We start from the raw sequence: 18796 nt of genomic DNA on the forward strand, positions 1-18796 counted from the left end.
TGCCACCAAATGGTGGCATTTTGCCACCAAAATTTAAGACTGTGCCACTGAATTTTACATCCAGTCGCCAGTATGTGACCAGTAAATTTGACCCTTTTTTTTGGTGATGTGACACTGAATTTGAAAACAGCACATTATAGTTTCTGCATTTATCATTAAAGTATTTATTAGTAATACAGTGGAAATTAGTAGAAATGTGAATATTTGGTTAGCACACTCTAAAAAACAATGGGTTAAAAACAACCCAAATTGGGTTGTTTTTAACCTAACTGCTGGGTAAATATAGGACAGAACCCATATGGGGTTAAATTAACCCAAGAAGTTGGGTTAATAATTTTAACCCAGCCAATGGGTTGTTTTTTCTACCCAAAACTTGGGTTATTTTTTACTAAAATGATGGGTTAATTTGACTTCATAAATGGGTTAAAAATGTATATAGGGTTATTTTTATTCCTTTTAAAATTATCATTTAAAATTAAAACCACAAGATAAACAAACAGGTCAACATTGTATTAACTTTATTTTTCATAAATATTTTTTAGCATATTACACTTTGTGTAATGTAACAAATACAATGTGTGTAACGTACACTTTGTACACAATAGCTCAATCAAAAATTCAGGAGTTCATACAAAACTATAAATACAATAAATAAAATTCCATTTTTAAACAATTTTAAACAATTTTAAACAACTTCACTTGCCTCTAATTGCAAAAGTGTAAGGGGTGGTTTCCCGGACAGGGATTGGCTTAAGTCAGGACTAGTCCTTAGTTATTAATTAGGAAATATAACAAGTTTTAACAAACATATCTTAATAAAAACATTACTTGTGTGCATTTTGAGGGAAAACAAAGGGCACTGGTGTATTTTAAGATATGTCAGTGCAAGTAGTTTTCAGTTTGGACAGCTCTTACATTTACTTTAGTCTAGGACTAGTCTTATCCTTGTCTGTGAAACCGCCTCTATATGTTTTAACATTTTTAAAAAAAAATCATGAAATTCATTAAATACCTTTAAGAACAACTGTTTGTTACAAAGCAGTATTGTTTTGGTCTACATTATGAACACACACAAAAAAACTATGAAATACAGCATTTTGCCAGTGTAACATTTCATAAACATGTCATTAATATTCATCAAGTAATACTCTTCCTTAAAGGTGCTCTAAGCGAATTCACGCGTTTTAGACCATAAAACATTTTTTGTTACATACAGCAAACATCTCCTCACTATCTGCTGGCTGCCTGTCCGCTGAGCAAACTGTAAAAAACGTGATCTCTGTAGACAGCCTAGGCTCCACAAACTGCAATAAAAATAAAGTGGCCAAACCTAGCACCAGAAACGATAACAAAGTGTTCCAGCCAATTAACGACAAGAAGCATTTGGGGGTGAGGGTTGGGCGCGTTCATGAAAGCACGGAAGGGAGGGAAGGAGTTAGCTATGCTCCGTTTGTTTCAAAAGAGTTCAAACATCAACAAAAAGTAACGTCACACAGATTCGCTTAGAGCACCTTTAAGTCTGTAAAAAACCTAAAATGATAACTCTTGTACCTGAAACCCAGTCTATTTAAAAAAAACCTCTTGTCATTTACTTGCAAGAATGTAGTGCTTCTACTACCCCAATCTAAGTGCCTTGTCCAAAGTTTCTCCTCCAAGGATGACGAATGCCTGGGACTCATGTGTCCATTTTCAAGTGACAGGAAATAAGGGTAAAGTCCTGATGCTTCAGCCTGCTGGAGGTACTCCATCATATTTGTTCCAACCTAAAGGACACACAATGCAAATGAGTTAAGGAGAAACTTGGGGGGTGTCAGGGTGTGGGTATGGGTGATGGGTTTGGGAGTTATTACACCTTGATCTTGCCCACTTTAAGACAGCCACTAATAGGGATGCAGCGATTAACCGGTTTCACTATTAATCGCGCTTTAAAATGTCACGGTTAAGTAACCGTAAAGCCTCCGCTAAACCGCGTGTTTTTGTTTCAAGCACGCACACACAGACCAGATCCACGAGCCACCAAGAGGCGCGTGCGGCATGCGACATGCTCATTAGAGCACTGTATGACAAAGCTCCGCGTTCAAAAGAATATGTGCGCGTGACACGTCTCTTGGTAGTTCGTGCATCTGGTGTGTGTGTGTGCGTGCCTGCATGGGTGCGTGAAAGAGCCACACTCCAATCGGTCTGTGCAGCATTAAAAACCTCCTCCTCGCGGATCAAATCCGGGCGGGGCTCCTGGTGGTCTGACTGCATTTAATAACGTTGAATTATTTTAACGCGTTAATGATTTATGAATTAATAGCATGAGTTAACACGTTAATGCTGCCAGTACAAAATGACTCGCAGAACCCAGTCCAGGATGACCCTGTGTTATTATTCGTTTTGAGAGGCTCTTATTATTTTTACTAATACTTTAAACAAATCAAAATAATATACATTTAGTTTTATAATATATCTATAATATATTATAATATATATTCAGTCCAAATATAAAATTACATTTATTCAAAAGATCATTAAAATGAATAGCCTACAGGTTTCAAAAGGCACCTATACTGTTTAAGTCAAAGCCTGCTAGGTTATTATTATTAACATTTGTCCAAGAATTACAGAAAAAATACACAAACTGAAAATACAAAAGAATTTAGCAATTGTTAAAAAATGTATTCATGTGATTTTTTACATTAAGGTTGTAAAAAAAATGAGTCCATAATAACCGTAATAACCGTACAACCGTGATTATTTATCAGACTATAACCGTACCATCAAAATTTATAATCGTTGCATCCCTAGCCACTAACATAATGTCCCAAACTTTTGAATGGTAGTTTATTTAAATACCTGGTAAATAAAGTATTAAAGTAAATTTCTTGATTTGTACTTACAGGCTGAATGTCGATGAAAGCTTTTTTTGCCATCATCAATGCTGGGCCGGACTTTTTCTGGCAGTTTTGAAGGGTGGAGGTGGGAGCAAAACAGGGAGCAGCTTTAATGCAAGATATCCCTTTGCATCTGTAGCAGCAGAAATTGAAAAGCAATATGTTCAGATAATGTCGGTTAACTGTCTGGCAAATAAATGAAAGTGAGTGGAGAAAGTGCCAAATCTCCCAACAGCAATTATTGTCAAAATTTTCTTCATTAATTTATCAGTGGGTGTCTTTGTTAAATTGCTATTAGTAAATCTGGCCCATAAAAAATAGTTGAGAAACTTTACCTTGTGTCATCTCCTCAACTGAACATGGAAGCTTTGCTTCTGGTTTAGAAAAATGCAAGATCCTATCGGTATATCAAGGGAGCCATTTCTCGAAGAGTTTTGGAGCTGCATCCTGGTGTAATGTGTAAAAGTCTTGTGCAATCTAAATGCAAAAATAACAAAAAAACAACTTCTAAAAAAAGACTAAATAAAACTCTTGTTACCACAGGGTAAGGACAGTATATTAACATACCATGCCTGGGGTAGTTAGCCTAGGAAACTCAGACCACCTAAAACAGAAAAACACAAACTTTTAGCTGTAAGTGATGCATTTTTTTTCTATCAATATAGATAATAGACCGGGGGTGGCGGGCGTCGGTCCTGGAGAGCCGCAGCCCTGCAGTTTTTTGCTCCAACCCTGATTAAGGCTATGTTTACACGTGGGCGGCTATTTTCAAACGGACATTTCAACCTCTCCGGTTTCAAAAATAATATTGTGCACACATGTCAGTTTTCAGAAAAGTGTTTATTTACACGTACGCGTGCATATATGCCGTCAAGAGAAGCTCAAGCCCACATAAGCCAATCACCGGCAGCGCTGGTGGTGATGCAAACTGGTTCTTCATGTTGGAGCAAGGAGTTGTTGCAGTAGGTGATCGATGACGTCAAAGTACCGCGAGAGCGAGTTGAGGAATCACACGTAGAGGTCTAATTTCAAATCGCTCTCGCGTTACTTTGACATTATTCGTCTGTCGGTTCTTGCAACGCCGCATGAAGTCAAACACACGTAAAATTTCTGACCTCCGAGCACTCGTCTCTGCTCCTCGACATAATGGAGCAGCTGTATTTGCAAATACAAACACACAAAACGAGTTTGCACGAACATAAATGTGATCTTGGAAGCGTTCAGAGTAGCAGTCACATGTAAACATAGGTCGCACTTTTGACGTAGATGCAAGCTCTGGCGCATACTCTGTGACGTTGCCTGCTTAAACATCTGTTTGTCTCAGTTTACGTGCAACCGAAGATTTTCAAGAACTCCACTCTGGCCGGAGTTTTAAGAAACAATCGGTTTCAGAGGCGAGTTCTCCGTTTGCGTGTAAACGAGGGACACAAGCGAAGGTAAATCTCTCAGTTTTTAAAAATAACCATGTACGTGTAAACAGAGCCTAAACCTCACCCGTCTGAAGGTTTCTAGTAACTCTTTACCTGTTCAGGTGTGTTTGATTAGAGCTGGTGCTAAACTCTGCAGGACTGCGGCTCTCCAGGACCGACATTCGCCACCCCTGTAATAGACCATTCATACTTATTCATTTGTTTAGGTGATTTCAAATGTCAACATTGGCTTTCAGAGATCATGCACCCCACCTTTTAATTTACTTGTCACCACCTGCTGGCAATAATGTTGCACTTAAGAGAAACTATATTTGAAGCATTGTCACTGTCGAAAAGACGATTTAATCTCTTTTGATCATTTTCGTAGACAGCAGTGCTTATATCTGAACTATAAAGATTTATTCCAGTACTTCCAGAACAACATATATCTGAATGTTTGTTTCATACGTTACACGTAAACTGCTTTCGCTGGATAAGCACGGACGCAGATTTGAATGTCACAGAGTGTGATTAGGCTTTAATGGACATTTTAAAGTTAGTTGAATCCTGTCATTTATAAACAACTTCCAGTAAACTCCGCTAAGAATAAATAACAACAAAGTCTTTTTAGAGTAGTTAATTTCTGATTCCAAGCAAAATAAACAAAAAGTAAATTACCTCAGTTCTTATTTCATAGCTAAAGCGTATAAAAACTACACTGAGCAAACGTTGCTAAGTAAAATGTGTATTATAATGTATACAATGTTAACTACAAATCGGCTATCAAACCTCCCCTCACATGGTCATGATCGCCGTCTCCCCCTGCCTTTAGGAAACCAAGAGATTTGTTGTTTTTGACGAGGTAATTTGTTCCAGAATTCATCTGAGGCACTAGTCAGACCATTAAACCGGAAGTAAACACCAGACGCGTACCAGCGACACGCGTGCGTCCGATGAAACGGTCTATAATAATAATAAAGTATAATTATAGTCCAATGTTAATCGCCATTATAACCATATTAATAAATATATTGTCCAACGTTACCCCGTTCTGTGGTAAAAACAAGCATCTGCTCACAAAAAGTTATTTCAAGCACTCGACTGATGTTGTTGACTAAACGTAACGTTAATGAAATGCCCTCGTTCTTGGACAACACATTTGCCAATAGGTATCGATTAAATGATACAAAGACAAATACAGACCCTTATTTCACCAGAAAAGAACCGCTGAAGAATGTCTGCTTGTAAAGTCCTGCTGTATTTCTCCTTCTGACGATCCAAAATCCCCGCGAAAGATGATCCAGCAAATGGGTTGTTTTGACCCAGCCAGCAGCACTGATGTACAGCGGGGGATGGGCTGCTTTAACTGTTCGTGTACAAAAAATGGTTTTCAGAAATTAATTACCAGAGATTTGTTACGGCTGTAATTGTCAAAAATCTCATTTTAATAATCTGAAAATGCAAAGAATGCATTTACTTTAACTTACATTAATCTCGTTTTAAGTTAACAGTTAACTGGGCTTTGAAGTAACGTAACGTTAAATGTCGTCATATAACGTTAGTTAAGAAGAAACTTAAGGCTTTATCCAAAGGGGACGTTTAAAACATTAAACAAAAACAGTAGAAAACGTATTTACTATCCAACGGGCATATCAAACAAGCCAACCTAAACGAACGAAGCTGGCGGCGTATTTAATGCCATGTAAAACTGAATCATGTAATGGCACTTACGTCTTTATATAGCCCTCGATATTATGATACGTGTATAAATAGGTTTAAAAATATATGTTATATGAATAAATATGTTGATACGAACCTTATTTCTCCAAATATTAGTGTGCTGCATCCACCTCAAATTCAGTCAGCCGGTGCTGCACCTGAATCTGCGCCGAGTTGATTTGACCCAATGAGCTGGGTTGTTGAGTCCGGGAGGGGGAGGGGGTGTATTGATTCCACTCTCAGTGAAAATTACCCAGAAAATAACCCAGTGGTGGGGTTACATAAAACTACCCAAAAAACTACCCAAGACTGCGAAAATAACCCAAAAAAATTACCCAAATGGCTTAACCCCACATTTGGGTAGAAAAAATAACCCAGGATTTTTTAGAGTGCATGTTGATTTACGGTGTGTGCCCCTAAATTTTCTGGTTGCGCCCCTAAAATTTTCAGTTGGGGGCCACTCTGCTCCTATTGAAAAATGTTAGTCTGGAGCCCTGTATATTATTTACCATTTCCGTCAAGAGGTCCTTCTAAAAATTACACACTGCACCTTTAAAGCAAAGCATTTATTTACTTACCAGCCTGCAGGTGAAGCAGCTCTTTGTGCCTTCTAACGTCTCATAATTTTATGTCCAAGAGACTCAATAATCTTCTTTTACATTCAATCATTTAATCTTTCATATTTAAAAGCGTTTTTGTACTGCTGCGCATTCATGTATATGATAAGCAAACCCGCGTTGTCGTCCCGTTTATAGGCGCATATTACTAATGCACTCTTTAAATAACGAAAACATATTGCGGCATTGACTTTAGACTGGTTTTTGTTGGTCAATGGCGTAGTCTATTTTAGTTGCCTCAAAATAGCAACGCGCCAACAATGCGCCTGAACACACCTCGTTTTCAGACAAGAACGCCCATGGGTGCAAAAGGGGGCGCAAATGCATTTGCTATTTAAACAACATGGCACTAAACGTGAAAATGATAATTGCGCAGGGTGTAAGATAGAGCCCATAGAGATAAAAGTCCCATAAAAAATACATTTTTGGCTGCAAGATGTAAAAAGTGAAATTTTGGCTGTACATTTGTCCATGATTGCTAATGAGACAAATGTTAATTGTGCAGTAATTAGTGACTTAGAAGCGGTTTGGTGTTAAATTGGACATATCTTAACCTCATTTCCTCTGAATGCCCGGCACAGTTACTCCCAGATGATCCTTCAGCCCAAATGAAGCTACATGCTGTGGGAGGGTCATGAATTACTGTACACTGCAGATGAATTTCATTTTCTTTATGGTAACAATTAACCTCACCCCAAATACAGCATGTGCTCTCGAGGTCAACAACCCATATGTGCACCCTTTGTTCTGGCCCTGCTGAACTGTCCATTACCTCAAACACAGGTCTGCTGCATTAACTGCTTTAGCCAACACGCACGAGAATATATATTTATCATTTTATACGACTCTGTAAATTATAGTAAAATATTAGCATACGTTTATGGAAGGTATGCTAATAATACCTTCATTAATAACAACAAGAATTAGGGGAATTTATTTGATAAAACTCAATAATTGTGCTAGGATTACAGCTTAATAATTATTTAATAATATAAACAATTACTGCATCATTTAATACATATTATTAGTGAATACATGTTTAGAAATATCTTATTCTTATATATTTCAGACACTTGATTTTTTTCATAATTGTACTATTTACTAACTGTAGTGGAAACTGTACACATAAGGATTGAAAAGTAAAATAAAAAATTATCTTTCCTGTTGTAATTTCTGTAAGACAAAGTGAAGCCGCCTTACAAAATTAGGTCACGAAATCATCCTGAGCCTAATGCACACTTTATAAAGGAAATATTGTGTTTAATATTTAACTCTTCGAAGCAAACACAATACAAACAGCAGGTATGTGTGTGGCACGCATGCTGGGAGCTTAATTAGTTTAGTTCGGCATTCATCTTGAAGAAAACTACAGTTCTTTTGATGCGCCGAAAAAGGCAGACGCATACACATACACACACAGCACCTCTCGGTGTTGTTAAATCACTGCTTCACCGTAATTTGACAGTTTAGTATTAATTAGTGAAACACCCCGTATAGTTTAACACACTATTATTGATGACCAACCTCACTTAACTCGCCCTCCCTGTGCAAACCCCAGTTAGTTAGCCGCTCTCTGGAGTATCTCCTACTTTAGCAGACTGCCACTAAATGCATTATATTCTCACGGCTCCATCTCTCATACACCCGCCTCGCCCTGGGAGTCTGAACCAAATGCATAATTTAAAAAGTCCTTAATCTGCGATGGCATTCCCATTTGGTCGCCAGCAGACTGCACTTTATGATGTCAGCTTTCTTCCACAAAGGTCAATAGCAGTTTTCTCTAGCCTTTTTCTCCCTCCCTCATTTTCTCACTCGCTCTCTCTCTCTCTCTCTCTCTCTCCTCGTTTTCTCTCTCTAAGGTCTGGTGTAATGTGCTTTATGGGCGAGAGTCCTGACACCTGGTGACATGATAACCTTCCCTCTGCTCCAGTCTCGGCTTTTTGCCGCTCTCTTGTCACTGTGTTTCAGGATGTCGATGCTGGGTCATTATTATGCACAATCCTGTTATTATGCACGCACATAAAAACCTTTTTAGCATTTTTATACATTTTATAAACTGCTGAGCTATTTATTATATTTTTAAAAAAAATAATAATTTTAATATAGAAAGAATTAAAGCTATCTGTTAGTTGAATTTAAATATTGAATGAAGAAATTTGCTAAGAGTGAACCGAGTCCACCGATAGCATTTCTTTTCTTTACTGTCTGCATTGTTTTAGATCCAAGTCACATAAAAGCACCACATCGTTGCTGGTATATCTTTCAAAAGCGTTAATGTTGAGTCAGTTCAGCCCTGAGGCTATAAAAGTGCTGTTTGACAGAGCAACATTGACTTGACTATTAATGGGATTTTGGGGTGGGATGAGCTGTTTTTCTGCATAGTGCAAGACTAGGCCATTGTTTTAAATAAATTATTTTATTATTATTATTATTATTATTATTATTACTTTGCAGTTGGTAATGCAATAGAGTTAAACACAGCAGCTTTAAGTAGTACTGCCTCACGATTATTCGCGACTAATCGTTCGCAGAATACAAGGTTTTTGTTTAAATAGTATATTTCAGCCCAGTCTCACGAAGTTTCGTTATATAGTCACATAATTTTTTGATTCTTTTTCTGTGATATTATCACGAATTTCCGTGTTTTCGTGATCGTGTGGGGAATTCCTGTTTTCGTGTGATTGTTACGTATTGGTTACTCAACTGTTTTGTCCTATTTTCTTATTATTGGCGCTTCGGTTTAGGGTTAGATTTACATAAAATGACATCCCTACCCAAACCCAACTCTAACCCTAATGCCAGGCAACATATGAAAAAATAAATCAGAAAAAAAAGTATAAACTAGGGATGTACCGATATAATTTTTTGGCAGATACCGATTTAAACAGACAACTTCTGGCTGATGCCGATATCGATATTAAACACTTGTATACAATACTTTACCATTGGTCTATTAACTAGTTTATTTCTGCAACAAATTATTTTTACTGAACATGGATTGGATCTAATTAACATTCAACTGACCAACATAATAAGAGAGGCACAAATTAAGCTAAAACAAATATAATAAGACTGCATGACAACCTTCAAAGGTGGTTTTTCCTATTCAGCATTTATTTTATTAACAACCTTAACTCATTTTTTACATGTAATGGCTTTCTTTATGCAGTTAATTAATAAACAATCTGTATCGGCCTTTCTCGTGCTATTGCCGATATGCTGATGGTTTCAAATTCATCAAAAATCGGCCGATAAATATCGGCGGCCGATACATCGGTGCATCACTAGTATAAACTAATATATAAAGTGACATTCTAATGCAAGCACCAAATCTAATCCTAAACCGAAGCGACAATGGTTTAAAAATAGGAAGAAGCAGTGGAGTAACCAATACGTGATAATCACACGAAAACAGGAATTCGTTATACAATCACGAAAAAATGCGGAAATTTGTGATAATATCACGAAAAAAGACAAAAAATGATGTGGCTATATCACGAAACCTTGTGAGACTGGGTAGTGTATGTGTGTGTACTGTATAATAATTATGTATAAATACACATTTGCATGTGTATATACATGTTTATAATTAAGAAACATTTGCATGTATACATATATAAATATAAATATTTATTATACCATTTTTTCCCCTTAAAATTATACATGTATGTATGTGTGTGTGTATTTATATAAACATAAATATTATACACAGTACACACACATTTATTATGTAAATAAAAACTTTTATTCTGCAAACGATTAGTTGCGACTAATTGTGAGGTAGCACTAGCTTTAAGTAATACACTTTTTTATAATATACAATGCTATGAAATACAAGCTTGTGATAAAGATAAATATGTGGTTTATTAAAGGTCAACAGCCAGGTTCGAACCTCAAAGCCAACAGCTTAAATTTGACCAGAGCCAGAAAAGTGTGTGTGGATAGATCAGATACCACAAAAGTAAGATTCACCTTATACCAGAGGCTTCCAGGTTACTTTTCATCCGCCTCACCAAACCAACACTTAGCCATAAATCTGATCCTCAGGGCCCTGAGAGAGCAAGACATTGGGCTGCACTGAAAGGACATCAGATGACACCCAAACTCCATCACAGAGAGAATAAAACAGACATCAGCTCGCAACAAGCCGGTGATAAAGGGTTCCTGGGAACGGACGAAAATTAAGACTCTGTAACAAGGTCCCGGGCTCCCGGCCTGACAACCATTTTCCTCTGTATTTATCATCCCTCCATGCCATTGGCTATTACGTGTGAACCTGCTGTCGTGCGGCAGACCTGGAATTTATAGTTGCTCCATTATTAGGGGGTTGCGAGTAGAGGGGGGAGGACGGAAAGGGGTGCAGCTCTATGGTTTTCTGAGGATGTTACGATTGCCTCTTAGATTATGCCACTTGACAGGTTTGTCATCCCTGTGCACTGATGTGCTCTGCAGAGTGCTCTGATATCATTAGCTTCATTGCTCTTAATGTGTCTGCTCCCCTCTATAGCAAGACAGGTCATATATTGTGCAAATAGGTGGACAGGAGTTGAGAGCAGAGAATTACAGAGGGGAAGAAAAAGCTGGAAGGTTTATTTTTACCCCTTTACTGTTATTGCTAAAACTATTCTGAGGTCATGAAAAAGTTATCACGGTGTCGTAATTAGGTATGGTTTAACTGGAGCTAAAATAATGTGGTAAACTAATTGTTGTTATAGCTTTTCCATAACCTTGTACTTTTGTATCAAATTACAAGGGACACAAAAAATCCATGTCCTGTTTGATTTGAATCTGTAGCGTTTTTTTTTTTAATGGATAAATGCCTTGACATTTTGCCAGTATCAGAGAGGAGTGTCTGAGCAAACGCTTGTCAAAATGAAGTCTGTGACCTTCAGATACTTTATATTTCCACATTAGCATTAGACTGTATTTCCAGCACCGGCACAACCATAAGGCTAAGTGCTAATGGCGTATTGCTAAATGCTGGCAAACACATGCTGACCCAGTTAACAGCTGCATGCTACTAGGCAAGATTAGCCCTTACATTAACCAGGGAGTGTCACTTAGATAAGGCTAAGAGATACGTTATTTTGTTTAAAAATACAAATTAAAAAGGAAAACACAGTTATTGTATTATAATATTTATTGTACTATTGTTTTATAGTATTAAGCTGGTAATATTTAGTTTCTATATTATTTAAAATGAAGCATTGATTTGTGAGAAATAAATAAATATAAAGTAAAGACTACACATTTTTGTCTTCACAAAGCACTGTGTTGATTTTCTATAGGCAGTAGGAGGAGATAACAGAGTGGCGGGTGGGCGGGTGATGATTTGTGAATTCGGGACATGCGGTCAAAGGCTTGAAATGCAGAGCTGCATGAAATGGGTCAAGTACTGGTTATGTACAGTAATGATTCATGCTAATAAGAGTCCAGTGTAACCCCACAGTCAAAGCAGCAGATATCTGCTCTCTTACTAAATGTAATGACGAGAAGATTTAAAATCATCTGCTTTGCTTTCTTTACTCGAAATACTCAGTGTGAACAGAATTTTTAAAAGATGCTTCCTGTAATCACAAAACCAGGATGTATTAACCTAATTGGTTGGAAAAAAAACAGGCTTATCTGTACATAAGTAAATATCAATCCATAGTTTGTGGCGCTCCACACTTCCTTTTGGCCTGCGCTAACCAGACCGCGACTCACCCATCCGGGTCCCTTTCTCTCTCTCTTTCTCTCTCGGCTGATTCCACTGGCAAGGTCCTATAGACCTGATGGAAAGAGCAAGATAAGGATCCGCTGAGACCAGGAGAAACAGCCGTCCAGTTTCTGGCGAGGGAAATTAAACCAATTGAGGAAGTTGCTATTTTTCAGAGCCCAACGTGAGTTATTGGGCCAAGACAGGGGGTGTATATTTTTGTTCGGATGGAGAAGGGAGTTGAAACGAGCGAATATTGCTGAAAGAGCGCCGCTCGCATTCAGGCCCAGACAAAAGCTGGAAATGAAATAACTTCCTTTCCTGAGGAAAACACTGCAGCTCCTGACAGAATAATAGCGTCGCTGGAGAAAAAGAGAGGCCGACAACGCTCGCTCACAAACACAGGAAACCGTCCGGCTGCCTGCTCAAGCTGTTAAAAGTGCACGGACACACGCACACACACACACATGCAGGTATTAATGCCACACAAATGGGCCTCTCACACTATCGCGCATAGCGACGCATGGCACAGTGACAGTAAGAGAAGCCGGCTGAAAGTCCTTGAAATGGTGAGACATTTACCTTTGAGTCAATGATAAACAATCCATCGCTGACCTTCATAAATATTCACAGCCCTCCCTAGACCAACTCCAAAGTCATTTTACCGTTATCCAATATAAACCTCACGTCTACTATACAATTTCATTTTGAAGGTAGTTTTGTTAAGTTTGACGGAGGGATAAACACTTCATAAAATATATACTTGTTTATGAAATATGTATATCTATTTCTTGTCTGTCTATCTATACCGTATATACGTTGTATTGTATATGGATGATTCTTACGAAATCCAGATTTAGAAGGTGTCCAGGATCAGAATTTTTAAAAAGCCCTTGAAGCCAATTTTTGTTGTTGTTGCACATATAAGATTGAGGTCTGAACTTACTTTAACCATTATTTTTAGAGGATTTAAAAAATATTTCCTATAGAATTATTACAATTTTTTAGATTATCATTATAAAAATTATCATTACCGCAACATGATATTGCATTAAATATATGCATTTACAAACTCATGTTTCGGTAATGAGAACTAAAAAGTTGTCTAGTACTATGTCAAACAAAATTTTAACTTTAATCTTGTGTGTGACAGTCAATTATGTCCCTTCCAACTATTTTTTTTAAATGTTAGTTCCTTGAGGGCTTAAACAATGATTGGAAATTGTTGCGGAGGATGAGAAAATTGGTCTTGGACACATTAATATTCGTTATTATTGTCTCTACTGAAACTCACTGAAACTTTTAATTTTTTTAGATTTTTTTTATTATAAATATTTCCATGTCAAAGAACCCAAATCCAGTCATGGACACATTGCGGTAATGAAAATGTTCCCCTTAAATGTGGAAAAAACAACAAAATTTGTTTTATATGATGTCATTTGAAATCATGTGCAAAATAGTACATGAAGAGATTTGTACTGTATGCTGCTTATTTTGATAGCATTTACTTTTTTATCAAAATGTTTCATGACACCTCATAAGTCTAATTTCGCGAGAATCACCGATATTTTTTATGTATGTTTATCATCAGAACAAGAATTGTTCATATTTTTTATTTAGGAATCATTGATTCATTAAATACTGTCATACACAGACTTTCAAATTTCTGGTATTAAAATAAACAAATGCACATTATTTTAAGCATTAGCTTTGTTTACATAAAATAGCTTTCAATTACCCTTTTAAGAGTGTAGCCCATTTTGAACAAGCATCTGACATTTAAATAATGCAACTAGCCTTGTAAAATTAATTTAATGGTGTTCATCAAGAAGTCTTAACTGCTTATTAAAGTATTAGTTCACCTACAAAATGCCTATTTTCCATTAAATGAGACAGATTTATTTGTTTGTTTTTGTTGAACTATCCCTATAGCCAAAAAGTGCAACTGCTTCTGTAATTTGACAAAGAAGAAAGTTTTTCTTTAATTTGCTATACTCTGATTAGAATACTACAATAAAATTAAGTTGAAATTATCTTGCACTCCACATAAATAGTTTCTGTGTGCGCTCCATTTGCAGAGAAAGATTGCATTCTGGCATTTCATTGCTTTGGAGCTTTTTTCTTTAACCTTCCTGACCGCAACCGGGCCCTAGACCTCTTCAGTCAGGTCCCTATTAGGCAAATAAGGCCTGATAAATCTTTGGCACATCTTTAATGAGGACTCCTGAGCCGAGTGATGTTAATTAAGAGAGGTTAACCAAGATGTGAGTCACTCTCTCCTCTCATATTTCACCAAGCTAATTTCTCCTCATCGCTTTGGCCTTGATGATGTAATGCATTCATCTGGGCAAGATCACACCCTGTTCATCTCATCTCCAAAGGCGTTCCTTTACAGAAAACATGCAGATCCACATCCAGATCTTTTACTTCTGTGTACAGTGGACGTTTTAATGGGTTTAAAGTTTAAAATAAGTCCATACGGAGACCTTTAAATGTTTATGTTTGGTCATTATATTTAGCTAATGTACAGTGAGGTTATTAAGTCTTTAAATTGTAAACATGAAAGGAGGTGCAGTTACTGTAGTAGGCACATTTTCATGTTTTTTAGTAATTGTTAAAAAGTCAAAATATGTACCCCAGCGGTACCCTTTCAAAAGTACAGCTTTGCACCAAAAAGTTCATATTAGTAGTACCTTTTACAGTTTAGATCTGTTTTTCTCCTAGATATAGCAAAATAATAGTGTGTATATACAGTATAATTGTATTTAAGTATTAAATTCCAAAACTGTGTGCATGTGTGTGTGAGAATAACCGTTTTAAAAATTAGGCAGTGTAGTTGATGTATCTGTCGCGCGTGTGTGTGTACATCAGTATGAGTCATGTAAGTACTTTCTTTGAGCAGTCTTAAAAGCTGTTTTCAATCAAGCAAATGATTCCTCTTTTGCAATATGTTAATGCAGGACTGATTTATCAGTGTAGTAAAAGTTAATTACCATATGTTTGTGACTCCTGTAAGATGATGTATTTAATGTTTATAACCGGGATTATTAAAATGTCCTGACTCCTGATTACAGGAGACTCGATTCCCGAGACTACAGCTAATTATGTCTTTATATCATATATTTTAATTCAGAACTGGACAAACAATAAAAATGATCATGAATCAAAATTAAATAAGGTAATTCCTTTTTTTTACAGTAGGTATTTAATAGGCCTGTTTCTGTAAAGCTAACATAGTGACATATTTCTACTGTATTTTTTTTACGGTAAAACAAATTTGGGTTCTTTGCAATAATTAAAAGCCATTTAAATTAATGTTCTACATTTAATCTTGGAGATTCAATGATCTCCAATGGGGCTGCACAATATATTATTTCAGCATCGTGTGGCCATCCAGAACATTTATTTTGAAAGGAAAACTATTTTGGATGCGCAGTGTTATACTATATGCAGAGCTGGGTCAATTACTTATGAATTGTAATCCATTTCTGATTACGAATAACATGACAAAATTTGTAGTCAGTATTATGATCTCTTAGATTACACATCGTTGGTAACGTAATCTGACTACTTTGGGATTACATTTAGATTACTTTTGACATCTTATTTGATTTCAAATATATAAAGAGGGAGAAAATATATTCATTTGTATTTCACCAACAAGAGCATTTTTAAAGGTGCAGTTTGTAATTTTTAGAAGGATCTTTTGACAGAAATGCAAAATAATATACAAAACTATATTATCAGGGGTGTATAAAGACTTTTCATAATGAACCATTATGTGTTTATTACCTTACAACGAGAGCTTTTATCTACATACACCGAGGGTCCCCTTACATGGAAGTCGCTATTTTGTGCTGCCATTTTTCTACAGAAGCTCTTAAAGGACAATTTTTTTACTAAGTTGTCTACGACGATCACATGTTTGTCCTGTGGCGGCTACCGTAGTTTCTCTATGTGTTTCAAAAGCGAGGGGTGAGCTGTGGACTAAGCCGTTGGTTGCAATTTGCAACCTCACCACTAGATGCCGCTAAGATTTACACACTGCACCTTTAAAGTGCAATGTACGGACAGTTGACTACAATACTAACACTGATTTACTTTGCTATTAGTGTCAACTGATAGTAACACACTGAATAAAACATAATCACTCTTTATATATTTTAAACATAATTATTTAATTTTTAAGTAAATAAAACCAAAAACAGCTACATTGCAAAAATCAATATTGAATTTCACAAAATTCACTACAAAATCACTGCTAGGCCTCAAATGTCACATAATGAATAAATCTAAAGTGTTTCTTTAAAAAGCGAGTTTCTTTAAAAATGAAATGGTGTGTATACATCCAGTAAGTTTGATTTGGATATTGGTGGGGAAATAAATAAAACTGTCTTCAGAGCCGCAGATTGTCACAGAGGTTTATCCCTGTTTACTTGAACAATAGTTAAATAGTATTTTTGTTTATAATACTATTTTATTAATCATAATCTTATTTATTAAGGTTACAGACCAAAAACAAATATACAATAATTCTATTTTATTTAATATTTTTTGTTAATTTTAAAATTTTTTGTGATGCCAGTAAAAATTCCGTTAAAAACTGAACCAAAATATTTCCTCCAGATCTGCTTTATTTTAAATAAAATAAGTAACACATAAAAACAGATGGACATCAGTGGTTATATCATTGTTTGGTCAAAATTATTGCTAGTGACAATCCAGTGTTCCCTGGATATTGGTAGGGATATAGCATCCCTAACCAAACCAACGCCTTTGCATCCAGTGATCAAACGCTGAGTGCTGCTCCATTTTGCATCTTGTCTAACATAAGCAGTAAATTTATTATGAAAAATGTAAAAACAAGAGATTTACAAAATTGTGAACATCATACTGCCATAGTGTGAATAATATGTAATCATGTAATCCATAAAAAAACAGTAGTCTGATTACAAATATTTAAAAATGTAGTTTAATCCAATTACAAGTACTTGAATTTTGCAATTACATAATCCAGATTACATGTCAGGCTTGTGCACAATTCAGAATTTCAGAATTGGCCTCCATTCAATTCATGAATTAGAATTTGAATTGAATTGACTCCACCCTACAGGAAGTTGAATTTGAATTGGAACTGGAATGACAGGAAGTGGAATTAAATTCATGGCAATTCAAAGAAATTCCACAGTCACACAACAGAAAGAATCTCACATACATTCAGTGTTAGGAAAGTTACTTTGGAAAATTGTTTGCCAACCATTTTAAATACTTGGTAAAATTAAAGCATTCTGGGAAATGAAGTCATGTTACATCGTATTCCATAAAATTACAATTGCAAAAAATCAAACTTAATTATTTGTTATGTGACTAGAGTTTTTAAAATTAATTGCTAGGGGAAAACATTTCCTGTTAATATAATCTGTACAAACGAATATATTTATAGAATATGTAAGGCAAACATATATGACATATACTGAAAGCTTCATTTTTAACACTTCACTTACTGTATAATATGTATAATTTTTTTTTTTTTTTTTTGAATTTCTATTGAATTGCAATTCTGCTTCCTTTAATTCAAATTCGAATTGTAATTTTAGATCCTGTTTTTGACATCAATTCAAATTCAATTCAAATTCAAGAATTGAATTGGAATTTAGAGTCATTCTCAATTCAATTTTGAATTCTGCACAAGCCTGTTACATGTAATCTGTTACTACCCAGCTCTGACTATATGAGAACGGGTTTCAAACAAATGTAAATGTAAATCACAAAATTCTGTGTAAAATATCTATTGTAAAATAAGAAATGCAAGGCAGGAGTAAAATCCCCTCTTTTCATGTCATCTGGTAAAGCCATCCACTTTTTTTATCACATTTACATCGCAGAAAAACAAAACATAGCAATGTCCATTTCCCTTTAATATCGTGCAAGCCTAGTTCGCTGGTGGATAATTTTAGTTTCTTCGCTATCTAACTACTAACTCGCCTGTTTTTTCTTTATGCTTTGTTTCAGTCGTGAGCTTTAGTTGTGGCTCTGTTTGTGGACGCAAAGGTTGATTCTTGACCTGTGTGGGTTATCTTCTTCACATAGCCAGTTTCCCCCTTTCCAGCGTGTCAATTGTCTTGTAATCTCCTACCTTAGCCTACAATTGTGAGAAAACGTATCCATTACAATATGCCCAGTTTAATCACTTGACCCAATGGTGCTCTCTCTTATAAGAAGAAAAGAAAGGTTAGAAGACAGAGGGACCATTCTAATATGAAGGAAGGTGGACGACGTATTTTCACTCTGTAAACTTGGCTTTCATGAATTGCTTTAGGATGCACGTCTCCAGAGACTGTCTACGTTTTTGTGGGAACAAAATCATTGCAGTTACATCAGTGCTCTTTAAAAAACACAGTCGCCTCCAATATCTCCCTTGTTGCATTTGCACTGCTTTTAAACTACAAGAAGATAATGATCATGGCAGAGGCCTAA

General features: G+C 36.1%; 2 long non-coding RNA genes across 3 annotated transcripts in view; one reads left to right on the forward strand and one right to left on the reverse strand.

Moving 5' to 3' along the window:
- LOC129419615 (uncharacterized) overlaps nt 1-18796 on the forward strand; it is a 353983-nt gene that overhangs the window by 167183 nt on the left and 168004 nt on the right. The window contains exons 5-6 of one of the 2 annotated variants that reach the window (XR_012357711.1): nt 10494-10582; nt 10669-11824. The exons of the other annotated variant lie outside the window; for it this stretch is intronic. This is a non-coding gene — a long non-coding RNA (uncharacterized lncRNA). Of the gene's footprint in view, nt 1-10493; nt 10583-10668; nt 11825-18796 lie in introns of those variants that run through there. 2 annotated transcript variants of the gene reach the window in all.
- Nucleotides 529-6394, reverse strand: LOC129451069 (uncharacterized). The gene is made up of 7 exons (XR_012357706.1): nt 6102-6394; nt 5489-5651; nt 4400-4476; nt 3444-3480; nt 3212-3353; nt 2883-3009; nt 529-1763 (listed from the first exon to the last, which is right to left on the reverse strand). It is a non-coding gene; the product is annotated as an uncharacterized lncRNA (long non-coding RNA).

This window comes from Misgurnus anguillicaudatus, chromosome 15 (genome assembly GCF_027580225.2).
Source record: "Misgurnus anguillicaudatus chromosome 15, ASM2758022v2, whole genome shotgun sequence".
Taxonomy (NCBI): domain Eukaryota; kingdom Metazoa; phylum Chordata; class Actinopteri; order Cypriniformes; family Cobitidae; genus Misgurnus; species Misgurnus anguillicaudatus.